The sequence below is a fragment of the Martes martes genome, assembly GCF_963455335.1.
Source record: "Martes martes genome assembly, chromosome: 12".
NCBI classification, from domain to species: domain Eukaryota; kingdom Metazoa; phylum Chordata; class Mammalia; order Carnivora; family Mustelidae; genus Martes; species Martes martes.
Window position 1 is genome coordinate 50,735,849 of NC_137900.1, and position 12,815 is coordinate 50,748,663.

General features: G+C 38.3%; 1 protein-coding gene across 1 annotated transcript in view; it reads right to left on the bottom strand.

Moving 5' to 3' along the window:
- ELAVL2 (ELAV like RNA binding protein 2) overlaps positions 1 to 12,815 on the bottom strand; it is a gene marked incomplete at both ends in the record, with an annotated part of 139,407 nt that overhangs the window by 71,072 nt on the left and 55,520 nt on the right. The window lies entirely within an intron of this gene.

The window sequence follows — 12,815 nt, forward strand, 5'->3', positions numbered from 1 at the left end:
ATTATAGTATAAATGATCCTTAATCCTGGGACTTAAAATTAAAAGTGAATCGAAACCCTGTGAGGTTATTTTGCCACCACCATCCAACTGATCTCTAACAGTTTCACTGAGAATTGTTCACATATACTAAGAGGCAGTAAACCAGCATCTTTCAATTGAAATAATTGGACCAATAAATAGGATTGTTTGGAGTAATGCTTATATAGGATGTCAGCTTTGTCCCTGAACGAAATCAAGTGAACGTTTTTTAATATGTAAATTGTAAACGCAGCACGATTTGAAATTAGTGCTGCTATGAGGCTTCCAATATAGTTAATGAGCCATTTACCACTTATTACAACTTGCCCAAATACTAAACAGAGACACAATATTGGCACAAAAGCCAAAGTTTACATTTTAGCCATATATGCAGATCCTTTAAATGGTCAACAGAATATTCAGAAAAACTCGGTCTCTGAAAACAGACAATGAGTAACAAAGGAGGGCCAAAAACATCTTTTACTTGGGTACTTAGGATTATAAAAATTTTATCCTTGGAGTTAAACCTGGCTGATAAGTGAAATACTCTTGTTGCAAGTGATGACATTAACAGGTAACAATGGATTCCATTTTCTGGCATCTACCAAAAGGGTTCAACATACTCATTACAGGATGCCATGAAAATATTTTACACCTCCTCCCTTCTCCCACTGTTATCAGATAATTCAGTCTGATTCCATGTTTTTTATTTAAAAAGCAAAAAACCTACTTATGGTTGAACTAAACCTGTGAAGAAATAAAGTGTTTTTATATCCGTGAAATATTTTGACAAGAACCTAATTGTGGTTAGACCACATGGGTAGACTAGGTAGGACCACACCCAAGAGTTTAAACCAAGCTTAAATGTATGTCCTGAATACCCTCGGGAATTGGTATCTAACATTTTTCACTATATAAAACCACAGATTCACATTTAATGGCCTCGGTCCCTTCTATTCCAGAGGAGGCGACGCTAATAAGCTAATCTACTGACACCCCTCCTTCTGACAGCCCCAGGGATGTGAACAATCACTTTATTGCACCAACTAGCTAAGAAGGCTGTGTATGGAAAATGATTCTACTGCACTTTTACATTTCAAGCACCCCAGACAGTTTCTCTGCTTGAGGGCAGACACATACCTTTATGGAAAGTTATAAATAAGTTGCTCACATGGCCCTTACCTTTATGCTGGCCAACAATTCAGTTACTAAAAATGTAAAGCTACTTCCCCTTCACTTAAGGACAGGCGATTCTGCTCTACTCAATCTACCAGAGACAACAGGCCTGCACTATTTATAGATTCTACTGGCTCTGAAACTCTTGGGGGGGGGGGGCACATTCCAGCAATACAGAACCATTCATTTTAAAGCTTAAAAAATAATGTTTCAATATATGTTCACATCTTAATTTAGACATCAATTGTGCCAATTAAGACGCCTTTTTTCCTGTTACTCTCCACACAGTAATTTATGAAAGGCACTTCAGCATAGATCAATCTAGAATATTCTAAACTTTCCCCGGGCTCCAAGAGATAATGATGAGGTGTTAGTTTGGTGGAATCATGATTTTCCAGGGGGGTGGGTAGGGGGAGCCCTGGCAAGCCTCAATGTCTTCACATTCACACAGTTTACTTCCAAAACTCCATAAAAACTTTTTAAGTTCCTTTTTTCCTTTTTTATATAAATGGCCTTCTGTGTACTATAACGTCTAAATTTTCTTACAGCAGTGGATTTTAGGTAACCAATGCTACTGCTTGATTTCGTCTACCTGGGACCAACAATTTTCTGGTCACATGAGAGAAAACAAAAGTCCCTATTTTCCAAACCACCTAATACAGAGTTCTGAAACCTAAGGTTCATCAGTCTCCTTCCTAGTTCAACCTCTTACAGACAACCACCAAATAAGACAAACTGCTAATCAAAAACAACCTAAATATATTCTGAGAATTCTCATTAAGTACAATGTCTGCAAGGGGAAAAAAGTTGTCTAAGACCTAGAGCCCATCTGATTTGGGGAACAGCCTTTGCAGGTTAAAGTCATAGTAGGACCACTGAGACACCACTGCACATCCCCTGGTGAGGCCTGTCCATCTTCCTGGATTTCTCCATTGTCACAGTTACAAACCCAATTTGGGCCCTCATGTTTCAACATCTGAACCACTGAACTATAGCCTTCCCAAAGGCCCTTCATCATCCTAATCCACATTAACACTACTACTCCAGAATAGATTTTCCTAAACCTGCGATAGTTCCCTGTTGTCTATCAAATTAAGTACAAACTACTTGGTATAAACAGTATAAACATCTGAGACCCTCTACAACTTCTTCTACCAGCCCACATACTCAGGCAACTAAAAATGTGAACCATTCCTTATCCCTCAAACAGTTGCAATAAATGCAAAGCTATACATTCTCTGGCTTTGCTCACGCAATTCCATCTGCCTGGAAGCCCCCAGCCATACCCATCACACATCTACATCCCTGGTTGTATGGACTAAGCATGTGAAAACATACCTAAGGACGAGAACAGTTATTCTTTTTTAAAAAGCTGAGCATGAAAGGGCAGTGACCTCCCTAAACGCATGCAAACTTAGTAGCTTTCTTCTATCCCACTTCAAGTATTTCAAACCAGAGATAATTGTGAAAGCGTATTTTCAATTTCTGGCATACTCCATAAGCCACGCTTATCCACTAAAATCCAAATTCTTGTTAAGCAGCATAACAAAGAGAAACTATCTTAAGTGATCACTTGTGTACTTTCAAGTATTTCAAGAGCCTATCATGTCATATTGCCAACTACATAAAAGCTGGATGCCAAGACAAAAACTTGGTATAAATGTGCTCCAACCTCTGGCCAGCAAGGTTACAGAGATGTCACATATGGAATCTGGGTCTAACTTGAGGAAAATGGCAGAAGCAGAGGTAGATGAAAGAAAAGGAGGAAAAAAAAAAAAGGGTCTTTATAACAAAGGTGTTTAAAAATGCATCATAACTAAGTTATGGATCTCAAACAGTTTTAATTTGATACAGACTAAAATGTTTAAGCAAATATAAAAGGCAACATCTCTAAAAAGAACCTTGGCCAGGGTTAAAAGCTAGCATTTCTCTCTCACTTTAAAAGGTCCAGCTTGGATAAAGTGACTTTGGACTGGACACTTCCTTCCAAACTAGCAGGTTCTCAATACCACGAGTAGCAGAGCACTAGGACAGAATCAGGGAAGTGCAAAGTCTTCCGTTTGACTACAGATCTCTCTAAAAGCCAAGTTAACAAGGTAAACAGAAGGCATTTGTCTCTAAAGTTTAAGAGGAGAAGCTACCAAAATAAAGCCAGAAACTTTGGCCCAAAAGCATTTTCCTTTGGAGAATACAAGGCAGGGAGCTAAAGCACTGGAAATAATCAGCAGAGTAATGAGAACTTACAGATGAGAGCTGGGTAAGCAGCTGATGGGGCTATTCACCTAGCAGACACACCATTCCCACATCACAATTTTTAATCTTTCCCACTAAAATGGCATTTTCAGGATATATTTCAGCTCTACTGAATTAAGCAACAGAAGAACTTAATCAAGCACTAAAATCACGGGGCTAATGTGTCAACTACAGGAATGAGCCATCAGTTTGTTTTCTCTTTTTTTTTTTTTTTTTTAAACTTTCATTTATTTGACAGACAGAGATCACAAGTAGGCAGAGAGGCAGGCAGAGAGGTGGCGGGGGAAGCAGGCTCCCCGCCAAGCAGGGAACCCAATGCAGGGCTCAATTCCAGGACCCTGGGATCATGACCTGAGCTGAAGGCAGAGGCTTTAACCCACTGAGCCACCCAGGCACCCCCATCAGTTTGTTTTCTTTAAACCTCTTCACTTTCCTTTGTCCTTCCTAAAATAATAAAGGTTTGTAGCTTTAAACTTCATGTGATTTCCTCAATCCTAGAGTCCCTGTCAATTCCTCACCCTATCCCCATAACCATTTTAGCTGCCTGACAGCTCTATAGATTCCTTAGCCTTGTCAAGCTCAGATTTTTGGCCTTGGGATTAAAAAGGGCCCAAGAGCTGCCAGAGACAATACAACGAACAGCTGCAGGAGTCACAGGGAGAATGTTCTTTGGCAGTGAACACCAACATTTCTCTGTCCCTGGGCCCTTTATGGCTCCTACAGACAAACTAGAGTCGTTCCAATGCCACTCTTTCTGAGATCCTGTAGTTCTAAGAGCTGGCAGGATGAAAACATTTGAGGTTAGAAAATAAAGCAAATGAATTTAGGAGTCCCAAGTCCTCCCCTTCATTCTATGTCCACTTCAGGCATCCATGCTGGGCAAGAGAAAAGCAAACCTCCGGTGAGAAATATTTGCTTAAGCTTCACACATTTTTCATTCATTCACTCCATCATCATCCATCAAACACACTTGTATGCAACTCCCATGACCTAAGGACTGTCCCAGGTACGTGAGATACAGTAATGAAGATGAATCCTGGAGTGTACATATGCAACAGGAGGTATACGCAGAAGACCACAAATGAACACATATAAGAAAATAGTCTAACAGTATTAAGAAGTGAGTTTTGGAATAAAAGAAAATGTGGAGCTGAGCAGGAGTTGAGAATGCAGAGGAGGCAGTTTCCAATATTAAACAGCAGACATCCTTAAGAAGGTGAACTCTGAGCAGGGTTTGGAGGAGATATAAACTAGCCACTGTGGGGGGCAAGAGCTCACCTGGACATCCACATCCTAATCTCTGAAATCTATGGATATGTTGTTACATGACAAGGAGGATTTAAACTGCAGAGTATTAAGGCTGCTAATCAAATGACTCCAAGACAAGGAGATTATTCAATATTACCCAGGTAGGGCCGGTGTAAGCAGAAGAGTTGTTTTAATTGAAGGCTTAACAGTCAGTGTCAGAGTAACACAGCATGAGAAAAAGACTAAACTGCCTTTGAAGATGGGGGACAGCCACCAACCAAAGAGTATGTGCAGCTTCAAAAAGATGGAAAAGGCAAGGAAAACAGATTCTCCCCTACAGACTCTGAAAGGAATGCAGTCCTGCCAACAGCTTGATCAAAGTCCAGACAGACCCACTTCAGGGGGCTGACCTTCAAAACTGAAAGACATAAATTCACAATGTTTTAAGCACCAAGATTATGGTTATTTGTTAGAGATGTAATAGTAAACAAATACCTCCCCATGGGGATATCCAGAAGAGGCACATTCCAGGCAAAGACCATCTAGTGTGAAGCTAGAAGTAGTAATAAGACCAGACCTTATAGGGCCTTGGAGGTGTAGGGGAAAAGAGAAGTTTCTTGGACCCTCCTAGGGTCCCTGGCTGGGTCTGAAAATTAGACTAGCAAAGACAGATTAACAGGAGAAAAACACATAAATTTTATTAAACTTTTATATGTACCTGGGAGCCTTCACAAGAAAATGAAGACCAAAAGTAGTGACCAGAGCAGGAAACTTTTACACCTTTTAGGTAAAGAATAAATTTGTGAAGAACTGACAAACCAGAGGGGTTGAGGCTAGAGGTATTAGTTGATGAAGAAGTGACTGGAAAGAGAAGGGTTGGTTTAACAAGGTTTGTCTGCACTAATTTCTAAGCCCAAAATTCTCTGTCTCTGGTGATAAGAGTGTCTTCCTTCCTCCCAGTACCGTGTGGGTACATTTCACATAAAGAGTTTTAGAACCTGTTTCAGGGGAAAGGGGGGGTGGTGGGCAGGGGGACCTTTCTGCTTCTGTTTTCTCAAACTCCTTCAACTTAAGATACTCAATATGCTAAGGTGCCATATTTTGAGGTAGTATGTCCTGAGCCCCATCAGAGGCTACCATAAGATATTCAGCAAAACAATAGCATGCGGCAGTTGTGGAAAAAAAAGCACATATGATTGTATGGGAGGACTCCGCAACTTTGGCAACAGGACAACCTATCCAGAAACAACTGCAGTAACCCTGATACAGAAAGACAGGGACTCTAACCTTGTGTAGATAAAGGCTATTATTAATGGGAATCTCAAGGGGGTAAAGGCCACAAAAATTGGTGGGTACAGGTAAAGCACTTAGAAGCAGTCAGAGCACTCTTCTCTGGTGACACCAGAGAAGACGATATACCCAGGAGAAAACACGTTATTAATGTGCTACTTTAATTACATCAGTTAACTGTTTAAATCCATGATCAAGAAATCAGTTTTGATTCTAACTGTTCACAGGCTCACCAACCACCAGTGCCATTTATTAAGACCTGGGCACTAAGAATACAAGATGATTAAGCAAAGGAATGGTTTTCCATAGAAGGGTTTGCAGCGGGGGTGGGGGGGGGGGTGGTCTCCACAAGGAAATCCAACGCATGAAAACTGAGTTTATGAATATTAAATCAAGTTATTCATTTTATATACGGATTCATTATAGAATGATTTTGTGATTCATTTAATACATTAAAAAAAAGTTTAAAAATAGGAGACACTTGTGCTATTATGTCCCACAACAGCAAACCAAGACTTAATTCCTAACTTAAAGGTAGTGTCAACCTATCCCAGGAATACAACCTTAAAACTAGTAAATGTGGAATTGTCCAGTGAGTACTATGGAGGTAATTCATCCAAAAGACCCCTTCTGTCCCTCCAAAGAAAGATGAGGTAATCCACATATTTTCTTTCCACTTATAAAAGACTCCCACTTTGTTCACTCTTTGGAGGTCCTTTCTGTTTGCTAGATAGGATGCTGCCCCATTCTGGAATTGCTGAATAAAGTCAGTGAGATCTTTGAAGTTTATTCAGTTGAATTTTGTTTTTGTTTTGATTTGGTGGCTGTGACAAGATCCAAAGTGAACTTGCTGATGACATCCAGGGCAACAAAAACCTAAGAGTAGTACTTGCAGAACCCTTAAGTTCTAGGTCTTTCTCACCAGTCCCAACAGCCATGGTTATGTTCCTTTTACTTTGAACACCACACCCTGCCTCCATCAGGCTCCCAACCTAACAGGGCGTCTAGCTGAGGGCAGGTCAGCTGGTGCTAGCAGATGGTTCCACCAGGAACCCAAACCCCTTGCCCTTGAGTCAGTCCACAATTTCCCTTTTTGGAAACCCAGTTCAGTACACACTCTTCATTCTTTTTTTTTTTTTTTTTTTTTTTTTTTTAAGATTTTATTTATTTATTTGTCAGAGAGAGAGAGTGAGTGAGCACAGGCAGACAGAGTGGCAGAGGGAGAAGCAGGCTCCCTGCAGAGCAAGGAGCCCGATGTGGGACTCGATCCCAGGACGCCGGGATCATGACCCGAGCCGAAGGCAGCCGCTTAACCAACTGAGCCACCCAGGTGTCCCCACACTCTTCATTCTTAATATCTGCTGGTTCAGTCCTTTCCCAGTGCCAGGCTGGGAAGTGCTGGTGGTGTACACAGGGCCTTCTCTTGGCCAGTGTGCTGTAAAACCTCTTGGTTACTGCCAGTGTATTAAGGTGCATATTTGTTTTGTTTGCGTAGATAAAGGCTATTGTTAATGGGAATCTTAGGGGGGGAAAGGCACAAAAATTGGGTGTGTACAGGTAAAGCACTTAAAAGCAGTCAGAGCACTCACCACCTAACTCAAAGACTCCAGTGTTAGGATAAGCTAACAGGTTAAGTAACAGGTTGGATTAATACTGGAGTCACCAGCCAACCATAAGAAACTTTCAATGCAATGAGGTATACTGTAAAACATCACAAAATTCCCAACCCAGATGCACATCTGCCTTCCAGCCATCCATTTGGCTCCGAGGGATGCAAAGGCTTACCTAAAAAAAATCTTTTTTCATAAAATAAAAAATTAAATTAAAAAAATTAAAAACTAAATAATAAAGAAGATCTTAAAATTCTAAAAAACTAAGCAAACCACAATTCAGGACACTTGCTTATTTTAAGGTCTAAGAACTATGATCCCAGAAGCTGCAAATATCTACATAAATAACAAAATCTTACTAAAAATAACCTAGAATTAGAGAAGCTCACGGTGTTATGTCCTGAGAGCTCAGCTTGGTAACCAACCTGGTTGGCTGGTTGGGTCAGGGGCCCCAAAATACCACAGGGCAGAAATATGGGTTGCACCCCATTTGAAGCAGATATGCTAGACAGAAATGTGAGTTGCTCTCCACTCACAGTTAAGAGTCCTACCAAACCGCTGCCAATTCCATCAGGGAAATTACGGTGGCCATTATGAGAAATGTTCCAATAAGTTAGATCATTTAAGAGGCACACAAAAAAACTAAGGGCTCCCAGATTAAGCAAAAAGAATGGGATACCTATTTTAACTGATATGCAGAAGGCTACAAAAGGTTTCAAGATTCCGGGCACCTGGGTGGCTCAGTCGTTAAACATCTGCCTTTGGCTCAGGTCCCAGGGTCCTGGGATCGAGCCCTGCACTGGGCTCCCTGCTCAGCGGGAAGCCTACTTCTCCCTCTTCCACTCCCCCTGCTTGTGTTCCCTCCCTCACTGTGTCTCTCTCTGTCAAAAAAATAAACAAAATCTTTAAAAAAAAAGTTTCAAGATTCCAAAATAGCTTCATTGAAAGATTCAATGTAAAAGGCTAACGACAAATTAAAGACATAAGAGAGGCCTAAAACAAAAGACTGTAAGATGAATGCCAACTCCTACTGCTCTCTTCCATCCTTCTTTATTCAAGTACTCATTCTAGTAATCCTGTCTAAATTGTCTTTCTACTCTAAAAAGGTTACAAGACCATAAAAAAAAAAAAAAAAAATTCTGCCAAGTTAACAGATCAACTTCAGGAAGATTATTCTTATCAAACAACAACAAAAAAAGTGAAAAAGTAATTAAAACTTAGACAAAATGAAAATTTCTTTTAAATGTCTTCTCCACAGTTATTAGTAAAAAGCTTTCGCCATCTGAGCAAGTAACTTCAATTTATCTCACTTACCAGAAAAACAACTTAGATCCAACTTCTTCCATAACTAGTGAGTTTTGTATTATTATATCTGACTCACAGCAGTAATTTTAAAATAGAAAATACATGGTCTCTGCATCTATGTATTTGGATGTCTACATGTTCATATGTGCCTACACATACGTTATACATGTGTATTTTCTACCTCCAGATGGTATTACCAAACATTAATTTGTGAAAGAACTCTATGTAACTGACTTTAAGAAAACAAAGTGCTGATATGAATTCAAGTGTCCCTAGAAATCTCAGAAAAGTAACAGAAACTAACCCAAGTGTTCTTCCAGTTCAGGTGGAGCTGGGAAAATACTCAGTATTAAAGCCTAATTAAATTTGTAGGTTTAATTAAAATAAATATATCTTTAGAGTTATCGACACTGAATATAATGCATATACAACTTTTATTCTATCTGGATTAGTCAAATAAGTTCATGTTTTCTGTTATAAAAGTTGTCAGCAAGAAAAATAACTTGGTATGATGAAATTTCTCATAAGTAATCTAAACATGATTACTGAGAATAAGTAAATTAAATCGATGTAAGCAAGATAAAAGTTTTTAGGTAAATTTTTTTAATAGTCTCCCCAGACCTTCTTGGTAACCTGAAATCTTACAGTTCTGCTAAGCTAAATTAAAGGTGAATAATCATTAAATATCAAAATCATTTCCAAATATGATAAAACACAAGAATGCTAATTACTAAAAATAGGCTTATTCACTTTTGGCTTCCTTTACAGAGGAACTAGAGATAGATATTTTGGGTCTATTAGTAAACATGTTTTGTGCCATGCTGAGAAATTTACTCTGAGAAACATGTTTCCAAAAATTATAGAAATTATTTATAAATTTGCCAAGCCACAGAATGCTAATTCTAAAAGACAACTTACAGTTGTGTACTTCTTTACTAGAAATTAAGATTTTTAAGCATTAAGAATTCTAACGTATCTAATTAAAATGACTAGAAATAATAAGAGAACTACATATTCAAGGAAAGTAGAATATGGGTTGTTTGTTTGTTCTGGCCAGAAAAGACATGAGGTTTGAAGATGGGTTTCTATTAAGGGTAAATGAAATATATTTCCCAAAGTAAAATTGGGTTATTTCATAATGGAAAAGGGGAAAATGAAGAACAAATTAAATAGAAAGTTGGGAAGAGAGAAAGAGAATCTTACCTTGTTTGGATCAGTTGGTTAAAAGTAAATGAATTTATTATAAGGGTTATAAAAGCAAGCTTTAAAGTCAATACTGCAAAAATTAGCACTCAATTTTCCTTCATCTGCTAAAAAGACTACGTTTTTTGGAGGACTACTTGTCCGATCCTAGTAAAAATTTGTAATAGGTTTTTCTTTTTTTTTTTTTTTAATTTTTTATTTTAATAAACATATAATGTATTTTTATCCCCAGGGGTACAGGTCTGTGAATCGTCAGGTTTACACATTTCACAACACTCATCATAGCCCATACCCTCCCCAATGTACATTTCCCAACCACCCTCTCCTGTCCCCTCTCCCCCCTGTAATAGGTTTTTCTTTACCTTTTAAGCATTCTTCCTGGAAAACACAGATTTTTGTGTCTTATCAAAATAATTTCCTGTGTCTCATGTCTTTTTTTTTTTTTCAGGTCTTTGATTATTTTTGAAATCTCAGTCTTCCACATTAAAAGAGCTTTTAAAAGAGTTTTGTTGGTTTTTTGTTTTTTGTTTTCAACTATTAAACTTTCTGTGTTTGCATTCAAAATCTTTAATTGTCACTATGGTTAAATGGATAAATAAGTATTATTTCAAAGTGACCTACGATCCTACTTGACCAAGCGTTTCAAAACCTTTTTGATAGTTTTAATAAACTTTACAAAATCAAATTCTAAATGATGTCTTTTTGACCTCAAACTAACTTGAGATTTTTCATATGGTCCCTGGAACATCTCAAAAGATATGGCTTCTCTCCTTATCAAAAGGGAGATGTTAAATTAGACTTATGTGATAAAATTACATGAGAAGCACTGTCAAGAATACTAAGCTTTTTTATGTTTTATTTGTATAAATATATGTTAGAAGGACTCCAGAAATTGTATGAAACGACAAGAAATCTGATATATTCTGGTATAATGTTATCAGTCATAATTCCAGTTATCTTAAGATGTTGTATATTACAAAAATAACCAAACTTCCTTGTAAATTCCATTATGATGAACACTCATCAGATCTTTTAAACATGAAATCATTTTTAAGCCTTTTGTCTTTTGCAGAGTTACTGTTTTATTCTGACGGTTTTGCAAAAGGGTTCCTGTAAAAGTGCTTCATCTTTAAGGAGATTCACGGAAAGCACTTTGACAACTCCAAGTTTTTGTTAAGATTAAGTTCATAAAACTGTACTGTGTAAAAAAAAATCACCAGAACTAATGAGGAAACTGGATTTAAGCAGAACAAGTATTAATGGAGAAGAACTACAACCTTTAGGAGTTTTTGTTTGAAAACATTGCTGGTTCCTTAGTATTTTGAGTTTGTAGATTTAAGGAAACCTTTTTTCTTAAACTGTCTATGACTTATAGCAATTTGGGAAAGTATATACCTTTGTAAACAAGGAGGAAACATTTACTTTGTTCCCCCTACCAAATCCCTCCAAAATTCAAAAACTTTTGAATATTCTTTTCATGGCAATATAGAGATTTACATAAATTCAGTAATAATCTATTCTCCTTGTACCAGGACACAAAAGGAAATACTAACCAAATTACCAACCCTTTGTTTGAATGGAATGGTTATTACAGTAGATGTCGTGTGATGAGGAGTCCTTAGCTTGGCTTCCTAGTCTCCAGGTTTTTCAGAGTTCAATGTAAGATTCATTATGAAAAGTTCCAGCAAAGGCATCTTAAAGAGACCTTACATGGTCAACAACTCTTCTTGCTGCACTTATGTCAAGCCGAGTTTAACACAAACAAATGCGTTTTACTGTGATTACCTTTGGGGAAGGAAGTGGGGGTAACTACAGAGAAAATTTGTTTATGCCTTTGTTGATATTAAATTTTAATCCCATTGTCTTTGAGGCTATATACCTGTAGAACCAACTGGGTCCTAAATTATTCTAGTTTCCTAAATTACTTGACTATGACTTTCCAAACCAATGTTTCAAATTTTCTCCCACCTTTTTGATTTGGAACCACTAAGAACAAAGACTGCCCCTAAAATCTCCTTGAAAGAACTATACCAGGTCCTCCTCACTACCCAGATAGCAGCCAAACTTCAGGAACTAAAACATCAGGCACACCTTTCACAGCTAAAAAGGCTTCACCTGACATCTGTGGTCCTGTACAAACACTGGAGACCTTCAAGTAAAATTGCTGAGGAAGAAAAGTAGTTGACATGGATGCAGACTGCTTCCTCCCAAGACACCAAATCAAGACTTCACACCTTAACTCAACATGAAACCCTTTTGTCTTCTCTTTCTTTGTTTCACCACAGCATTGGGCTAGAAAGATAACACCATCATCTTTATGTCCCAGGCCACTATTAAGAGGGGTAACCTCTCAGACTGCTGGATTTATCATCAAAAAATGCCAATCTGCCATGGTTCTGGAGACCCCCTTGGTCCATTTCCTAGTCTCTGTTAATAAGCCCAAACCCAAAGAAACTTGGGACCAGGCCCTGTATGAAGAAAGGGACATAAGGCAAGGCTAATCAGAATAAAACTACCTATCCCGTCTGCAGACTCTAAACATTTATAGGCCTCCATGACTGTCACTTTTCCTATCCAAGGCCACAGACTCTAACGTACCTTATCAGGAGGCATTTATGATTCAAAATTAGCTTCCATTAGCAGATCAGTGCTCTCTTGGCTACAAATAAAGGAAAATGAGGATATGGGCAGGGCCCTTTCCTTAACTCTTCG